Here is a 9,409-nt window from a genome sequence, read left to right as displayed (position 1 = left end):
GAGAATGCCCTCAATTACTTGAGAAAGTCCTACTCTCCTTTAAGACCCAGGCTCTGCAACCTCCCCCATCTCTGCAACCTGACAGAGTGACAGTCTGCTTGCCCTGTGCTCCCATAGGTCCCAAAAGGTATATCAACACTTATAAGAAGAGCTACAATGTATGAAGCATGTGGGACATGGCAGGCACAGTACCAAGTAGTTTACTTCACATTTGGAGCTCGTCCTCACAGTCTCATGAAGTAATCCCACCTTTATTCCTATTGTACAAACGCAGAAACTAATGCTCAGAGACCCCCACGTGGCAGGTGTGGGTCTGAGCCCTTGTCTAAGCTCAGAGCCCACACTGAGTGCCGCCTCCCAAGGTGCTGCCTTTGCTTAGAGGTCTGTCCTTCCCAATTAAGTCGAGCTTCCTTTAGGATAGAGATTTGCTTTGTTCATTTTTTTTTTTCTTAACCCCAGTACCTGTCACATCACAATGCCTCAATAATTTATTAAAAAAAACAAAAAACAAAAAACAAAAAAACAAAAAAAACACTAGTTCTGGGTCTGTCTTTTCCAAATGTATTCAGTTTCTCCGATTGTGCCTTTTAGAGTAAAAAATGTGAAGAAATATTTATTTTGCATTGAGTATTTTCACATCCAAGCAAGACAGAGCTTTCTCACCCAACTACTTATCTATTTACCTATGTACAAAGGTTTTTCAGAATGCAGAGTCGCGGTGGCAGCGGCTGGACAGAAATCACATAGTCCCGAAAAACGTCCCCTTCTCCCAGGTATCAGGCTCTTTTTAAAATTAGCTTCTCAGTCCGAACAGCCCAGCTCTTTAAAGTTTAATGTCCCGGCCATTTTAATTGTTTCTTTCAGAGCACAAAAGAGCAGCTGGGCCACATCGGCACTAATCACTTGCCAACTTTCCTTTTTACAAAAACAGCTAAGCTCTTTCTGAGACTTAAAACCACTCCATCTGAGACCCCCGCTTGGCACCTACCTCTGCACGCACATAAAAGGAACCGGATTTCTGCTTTTAAGACGTGTGTTGGGAAGCAGTGTTCAGTTTTGTTCTTCTTTTTAAAATAACATAATGAAGTGTGACATATTTTTAAAGTTTTCCTACTTTTTCCCTATACCAGTGTCCTTTTGTCCCTCTCTACTGGCATGGTCCTTGGTGTCAGCAGGTGAAATAAGGATCCTCCATAACTGAATATCAGACAAACAACAAATACTCTCAGTATACATTCCATGCAATAGTTGAGGCATAATTACATTAAACAATTATTTGTTGTTTACTTGAAAATTCAGATTTACTGGTGCCCTGTTTTTTTTGTTTTGTTTTGTTGTTTTGTTTTTTTTGGTGCCCTGTGCTTTTATTTGCTAAATCTGGGAACCCTAGCCTACAAGCTTCCTGTTTCCATCACATGGAAAATGTTAATTTAAATGATGAGCAATAGTCTGAAAATAAATAGGCAAAGAAATGAATAAAACTGCCATTGTGTCTTGAGCTAAATCATCATGCGAGGGCCGCACAGCATACCCCACCGGCTGGTCCCTGATAAACAGCCCCTTCCTTGCAATCCAGAAGGACACACGAATGCAAATTCTAGAGCCCTAACGGTTTTTATCAATGAACTACAAGCGTTTATTGAAAACGTATATTTTTAGGGGACTTGGAATCTCAAGGGCAAGGTGGCGCAATGTGTCCTGGGGTCACATTCTAGCTTTCATGAAGCAAGAAAGAAAATAATTTATCTTCATGTGGCCCTGTTGAGAAGTGGAGAGGGTTTTAGAAAAGGGCTAGGGCTATCGCAGCCAGCGAGGCAGGAGGAGGGGGAGAGATAAACAGAAAATGTTCATTTCCTTTGTACGCTGAAGGCTGCCCCCCTCCTTCCCGCGAAACCGGCTTCCTCTCTCCTCCACTCCCAGATCGGCTGGGTGGGCCGGCCTGGGCGGAGCCAGAGCCTGTCACAGGCACGCCCCCTGGGGCACTATTTGGCCCTGGGTCTGAAATTGATTCTTTCTGGGTTTCAGGGCAGCAGCAGCAGGCAAGGGCTCCTGCTGTCACTCCCCAGACTTTTATAGACTCTGACAGCCAGGAAAGCTCCCTGTCTTTTGTCTTTTGTATTCTGTTTGTGTTCAGCCTCTAATCCACGTGGGGGATAGCGTGGCGGGCTGAAGGGGAGGCCTGCTCCCTGGCTGTGCCCAGCAGGGCAATCCTGGGGGGGAGAGGGAGACGACTGTGAGGTCTTCCTGCCCCCAGGCTATCCCCTGAGTTAGCGCAGCCGCTGGGATCTCCTTCGGAGGACAAGTCACTGGGCTCACCATCTGAGATCACCCAGGGTCCACAGAGGGAATTCCAGGGCAAGGTTGCTGCCCCCAGCCCCAGGCACTCCAAGCCTGCTTGGGGAACAGCCCCTAAAACAGACAGGCAGGATTATAGAAGGAAGGCACAGATGTTAGCACATGTGGCTTCAGAGGAGGCCTTTCCCAGGGTTGATGGCCCTAGGGACTTTGGAGGAAGACAGGCTGGAGTAGGATTTTGAAAGAAAGCTGAGAACAGATAAGAGAAGTCACTCTCATTTGAATGCCGCCACGCCCCCTCCCCCCCCCCCCTCCTCTTCAGGAAGCAGGTGGAGCTAGAGCTGATAGAGCTGAGGGCTTCTCAGACTTGAGTGAACATCGCATCACCAGGAGGGCCAGGCCGCCCCCAGAGTGTCTGGCAAGGAGGGGCCTGGGCTCTGGCTGAGCACCTGCATTGCTCACTAGGTTCCAGGGCTGCTGGGCTGCGGGTCTGGGAGCTGCACTCTGAGAACCACCGTGTGGCTGACACTGTCTGGGAGGACAGAACAGCTTCCCTTCCTAATCCATTCTATCCCCACTTCCTGAAAACGGCTATTTTCTGACTGCTATTAAGCGCCAAGGGTGACATTGGTAGATGCCTATTTCTGTTTTGTTTTGTCTGGCAGGCGGGGTGGAGGAGGAAGAGAGCTCTCCTGCTTTATTTCTCCATCTGCTCAGTTTTTGGAACATCAGCTATCATTTCTTGGGTGCCACCACCCCAATTCGTCCCCCCCCCCCCAATTCACAGATAATTACTAGTCTGCAGCAGATCTAAACCCCTGGTGCTAGCCTTTCCTCTTCTTTGTCCTGCAGGGAAGGTGCTGCTGGCAGGTGGGGACGCCAGCCTTGGGCAATGTTCCTAAAGAAGGCTGTGCCCACAACTCCCGGGAGACTGAATCCACGTGGGGAGCAGTGTGTAGGCTAGAAGAGACCCCGAAGAGGAAAGCAGTGTTATTGGTAGCAATGATAGACGCAGGTGGAAAGGAAGCTCTCTGAGGTGTCAGCCGTGCTGTTGGTCATGGTGGCCAGGCTACCTGGAAGAGTCTAGGTGTGGGGTCAGTTAACCCAACTCTCAGGCCACATTCACAGTCTTCCCAAGGCAAGACAGGAGAGTTGACGCCCATGCCTTGACCCCATCCAGCTCTGGAAGAAAAACATCCTAACACTATGAGGTCCAGTTGCTGCTTATATCTGCCCACCTCCAGCTCCCACCAAGAGTTTCTCTCGCTTGTCCCCTCTTCTTCTTTGTTCCTCCGACCCCATCCTGCCCCCACTCCCCTGCCTGGTAGCCAGGCAGCTTCCTATGGTCTGTGAAGTTAGCAGCAGGGCAAAGTGAGTTCACAAGAGTGCTACTGCTTTGGGACTAATGCTGACTGTTTCTGGGTGTCAGGTCTTGCTGTAATTGCTGAGTCTCTTGGCATTGTCTTCATGGGTTGTGGCTGGAACATGGACTGAATACAAATGACAGGAGCCACTGCCATTCTCCAAGTGGAAGGAGCCCTGGAAGGGGTTGAGACCTGAGCTCTGGTCATGGCATCACCCAACCCTGTGCCACCTTAGGCAGCTCACCTGTTGCCCTGGGCCTCAGTTTCCTCATCTTCCTGAGACATCCACCCATCACCACACCAATGATGAAAACCATCTCAGGAGCCACCACTGAAGTCTTCCTGGACGTGGCCTGGACAGTTAGTGAGCCCCAGACTCTCAGGAGCACACGCTGACCTCTTAAATTGTCTCACTGTTCCAAAACAGAAGAAATGAGAATGTTGAAACAAATGGTTGAGTTTGAAAAGTTGAGTTTTAAACCCGAGATTTCAATGGTTGGGTTTTAAACTCACTGTCTGGGCTTGAATGGCGGGTCACCTTCTGGGACACCTGCGGACGAGGCCTATGGTAGGGCCAGAAGGCACTGAGGCTGCGGTGGGAAGTCAGGGCTGACTAGCCAGTGCCTTGGCACCTGTCTCTCCTCCCCGTAGCTCCCACAGATGCTGTCTACCCCACAAAATGCATTGATTCAAGAGTATTTTGTTTCTAGTTTTTCTTAGTCAGCACACAAAATTGATAACTGGGCGTCTAGACAACCACACTGAGTGGATAAATAATTCCAGGCAAAACACACACACACACACACACACACACACACACCCAGAGAGAGAGAGAGAGAGAGAGAGAGAGAGAGAGAGAGAGAGAGAGAGAGAGAGAGAGAGAGATTTGGTTAGTCCATATAGCTTATTGTAAATAAATACATGACTTCCTTTTTCAAAGATTGAAAAAGATCATGAACTCTGGCCTCTGAGCACATCCAGGGAAGCTCGTGTGGGGAGGGTGAATTACTAGATCAGAAGCAGGCAGAGGCTTGGGAACGGTGTGCAGACTCCCTTTGGGCTGCACAGGGCCATGTCCATAGCCTCGCTCACCGAGGAGCTTCATGTCCCACAGCCAGAGGCCTGTGCACCACCACCAGGGACCCAGGACAGCCAGCCTGCAGGCAGCCTTTCTCACTGAGGCACTTCCTACTTCGGCCTGTGTCTGGGCACGCAGCTCATCTCCCCAGATCCCTGACACAGGCTAATTGCTTGTAACAAAACCTGGCCATAGAAATGTCAGGCATAATGGGAAGGAGGAGGAGGAGGAAGGGAATCAAAAGTAACAAGAGGAATTTGGCAGAAGCCACCAATTTTGTGCGGCCTCCGGGGTCCAAGGCCGGCCAGGTTCATTAATTGCTCCGGATTCAGAAGGTCACCACCTTGCACAGCAGTTGCTCCAGCCTGAGGCCCCCAGTAGCAGCTGTCATGAGAACACCTTGGAAAGGGCAGGGACATGTCAGCAGGGCCCACTGCACTGCGGAGGGCTCTGAGGCCTGGCCGGGTTTGCCCTCCTCCAAATGCCAAAGTAAAAACATTTATTAAGCCAGTTCCTTCCAGTCCACCCGGCCGTCAATGACAGGAGATGGGCTGCTTTGGAGGCCTGGCCTTGACTGCAGGAGGCCACAGGGCACCCTCTGGGTTCAGTGGAGCTGGAAACTAAGAAATGAAAAGCATGACCTTCGGTTCCCTGACCACCACCTCCCCCCCCCCCCCCCACCCCCGCTATCCTACCCAGAAATCCTATTTTCTGTACTTTACAGATTTATGCTTCAAAAGCGAGTAACAGTGGGGTTTGATGAGGGCAATATTTGCAGTTCTCAGTGGAAAGGTCTGGCTAAAGTGATGCTGTGCTTCCTGTCCACTGTGGGGGCCCCTGATTTTCTGCTCCTCCTGCAGCAGCCCCTCTCCCCGACCCCTCAGCCGCAGCCCAGTTCAGCCCCATGGGTTGTATGGGTCCCCAAGCTGCATCACTGTGTAGGGTCTTGTCCTCCCCGTCCAAATGCCAAGGTCAATCATTTATGGGGTCAGCTCCTTGCCTCTCTGCTGGGGTTACCTTGTGTGATCAGAACTTGTATTCTGGGGTCCCACCAGACAGTGTGTGGGTTAAAGGTCAGACAGCCTAGGGTGCCTCTCTACCTCTGCACCTTCTAGCTGTGTGGCCTTGGGCAAGTCACCTCACCACTCTATACCTCACCTACAGAGTAGAGAGTATGGTACTTACCTCCCTGGGTTATTGTAAAGAATAAATGAATACATGTAAAGAAAGCACTTAGTACCATGCCTAGTACATGGTGACCTTGAGATGAGTTTATTGGCATTATATTTGGTTCATTTGCTGTGCTGTTTGAAATCTTTGCCACTCCTGCTATGGAGGGCAGATCTCCTCTCCCTAAAAGCCCACCATTTAGAGGAGATCTGGTTGGACAACATCATCCAGTGGGGATTACTAATTGCCTACTGCATGGTGTTAGGTGCCATGTGCACAAAATGAACAAGTCAGGTACCAGTCGGGAGCCCACATTTGCGCCTCCCCACGGAAGCTGTTTTTCACACTTAGGATATTCAAGGTTGGGCCTCTATTTCCCTGTTTGTGAAATGGGGATAATAATACCCCCTACTCAAAAAGTTTTTTGGTGAGAATTAAATGAGTCAAGTTCTCAGAAAAGCACCTGGGACAAATGAGGACTCAAGAACACTAAGTTACACTCACAGTTATTCCACTCACTGCTGCCCATCACCCTGCGGTTTCCCACTGACTGACTCTGGCAGGTGGCGGGGTGTGGAGTCGTTGCATTGAGGAAGGAAGGGGCAGAAGGATCAGTCATTAGCTCACCACCCATGACACTGCGCTACCCCATTTGTCTATATGCCTGCCGCTCCTTATCCTCTGGAAGCTCCTGAGGACAGGACACTGTTCTAGTTTGTCTCTAACTCCCTCAGACATATAACAATGTCTGATACAGTGGGTGCTCCGTGGATGCTTTCCAGTGGATGAGCAGAAGAAGGAATGAATAAGTGAATGAATTAGAGGAACCAACCCTACCTAATACTTTGGCGATTGTGTTTATTACTATTTACACTTCACAAAGCATCCAGAACCACTACATGACTCAAGGAAAATGGAGTCTAAATATGCAAGGACAGGGTATCTCGTTATTTCCAAACTCAAAGTCAGTCTTAGCAATAAAAATAGGTATAACTAGATCACATCAGGGTAGGATAGGTATTTGTTTCAGTTGCTCAAATCAATTCAAACCCAGTTAATACTTAATTTAATTCACTGAGTTTTTTTCCCTAGAACATTAACAGATATGTTATTAAGCTGTGGGGTCGTCTGTAATTGGTCATCTCTTTGTGAATTAAATTTTAAAAAGGAAAAGTAAGATCAAAGAATAATCAGATTTCCTATTTATACAGGGCAACTGAGTTAAATTATATTTACTTCCTAAAAATAGATTATTTTCTAAAGAATCAAACATTTATTTTTATCTCAAGCAATCTCAATACATCTTATGTAGAGTTAACAAATAAATTCCAGGTAATAATATTACATATTTAATAAATGTAACATGTATTGAATGATGCTTGAGTACAAAGCATCCAGCAAGTTCTGGAGGCAAACAGAGATGGATTGAACACGGCCTCTTCCCTCAGAAGGAGCTTGTGGACAATGGAAGAGTCTGAATGAAGGTGACTGAGGAACATATATTTCAACATGCAATAACTGGTAACATTATTAGAAGAGGAGAGGACACATGGAGAGACAGGGTAGAGGCCATGTGAAGATGGAGGGAAGCAGATATTTGAGTCATGTTGCCACAAGCCAGTGATTGCCAGGGGCCAGAAGAGCTGGAAGAGGAAAGAAAGACTGCTCCTAGAGAGCCTTCGGAGGAGTGCAGCCCTGCACCTTGATTTCAGTCTTTTGGCCTCCAGAACTAGGAGAGAATAAATTTCAGTTGTTTTTAGCTACCAAGAAATTTGTTATGGCAGCCCTAGGAAACAAATAAAAAAAATGTGTATTTTTATTGAGCAAAGAGGTAGCTTTTACCTACTTGACATTTTTTTTCTTTCTCTCTTTTTTTTTTTTTTTGTAACAGCACCCCAATTTCCTTCCTGCTTGCTCAGTCCCAGTGGTTCAGAATGGGGTTGACCCCACCCCTAGTCATGTGACCCAGGCCCAACCAATCAACCAAGTGATTGCTCAGGATTGGGTACATTATTCTAGTCAAGTTCCACAAATTTCTATGGAATCCTTTCAGCTCAAGTTGTCATTCTGGTATATAAGGCTGCCTCTGCCAGTGACTGCATTTGCCACTCTGTAGAGAAAGCCTGCTGAGAATAAAGTAAACAAAGGACAACACAGCCTCTTCTTGCAAAACAGAGGCAATGTCCTGATGACTTCATTGGAGATCCTGAATTAGTTGGCTCTTGAAGATTATCTCTTGAACTTTTTTGTCATGTAACCACTGAGTTTCCATCACAGCCTCACTTTTTTGTATGTGTGTGTGTGTGTGTGTGTGTGTGTGTGTGTGTAAACCAGGATGAATTAGTTATTTGCCAATTCAAACTAACTGAAAGAGTCTGACAAATAGAATTATGAGTTTTCATTGAAAATACAATAGAATGTAATCCTCCTAAATGTTAAGGAACCTCTAACCTTTTATATTATTTTTTTAGAAAGATTTACAGTTCTGTGCTCAAAAGGACCATTGTACTATCATAGTTACATTCCCAAGCCTAGGAATAATGTCTCTTTGGTTTATTGAACTTGGGGTTTTAAAAAGTTGTAGAATCATGGAATATTAGAACTAAAAATGATATCAGAGAATATCCTAATATTTTTACAGATAACAGCATGGAAGAAGAAAATATGTGTTGGGAATCCAGATAATCTACACTAATAAAAGAATAAGATGCAAATTGATTGTACCTTTGCAGCGCCCACCAGACAATCAAGAGTGAGTATGTAAATTAACCCAACAAAAAATGGTGGGTTAATTTGCATATGTAGGTGTTGAATGGCTGGGTGAGGGGTAGGATGTTTGTGTCATCACTATGATGATGACACAAGTGTTTCATACTGCCCTGGCCACTCTGGGCCTCTGGGCAGTGTGGGAAGGCGGAAAGGTGGCTCTGGGCTGGAGCAAAGGCAGTGCTGGCAGCTAGGGGAAGGAAGGCCCATTCTTGCACGAATCTTCGTGCACCGGGCTTCTAGTTAGATATATAATTTATCTCAAAGTCTTCTAAATAAGCACTTCTATTGTACATCTAAAATGAAGTCTATTCTCAATATTGCCTCTAGGCCAATGGAAGCTAAAGAGAAAATAAAAAATTGGGACTACATCAAAATAAAAAGTTTTTGCACAACAAAACAAATGATCAACAAAACAACAAGAAAGCCCACTCTGTGGGAGAACATATTTGTAAATGTTTTCACTGATAAAGGTTTAATCTCTAACATCTACAGGGAATTAATACAACTTAATAAAAGGAAGATAAATGATTCAATTGAAAAAAGGGGGGGGGGGCAATGGACCTAAATAGAATCTTTTTGAAAGAAGATAGAAGGAAGGCCAAGAGACATATGAAAACATGCTCAAAGTTACTAATTATCCGAAAGATGCAAATTAAAATGACAATTCGGTAACAACTCACACCAGAAAGAATGGCTATCATCAACAAATCAACAAATAAGTGCTAGTGAGGAT

At 46.2% G+C, this 9,409-nt stretch overlaps 1 long non-coding RNA gene across 1 annotated transcript in view; it reads left to right on the top strand.

The window, feature by feature from the left end:
• The first annotated feature begins 3,961 nt into the window (after positions 1-3,961).
• Positions 3,962-9,409, top strand: part of LOC123651489 — a 158,337-nt gene continuing 152,889 nt past the window's right edge. The window contains exon 1 of the long non-coding RNA XR_006740248.1: positions 3,962-4,074. This is a non-coding gene — a long non-coding RNA (uncharacterized LOC123651489). The remainder of the gene's footprint in view (positions 4,075-9,409) is intronic.

Source organism: Pipistrellus kuhlii, unplaced genomic scaffold, assembly GCF_014108245.1.
Source record: "Pipistrellus kuhlii isolate mPipKuh1 unplaced genomic scaffold, mPipKuh1.p scaffold_m20_p_6, whole genome shotgun sequence".
Lineage (NCBI taxonomy): Eukaryota > Metazoa > Chordata > Mammalia > Chiroptera > Vespertilionidae > Pipistrellus > Pipistrellus kuhlii.
This window is presented reverse-complemented; position numbering and strand designations above follow the sequence as displayed.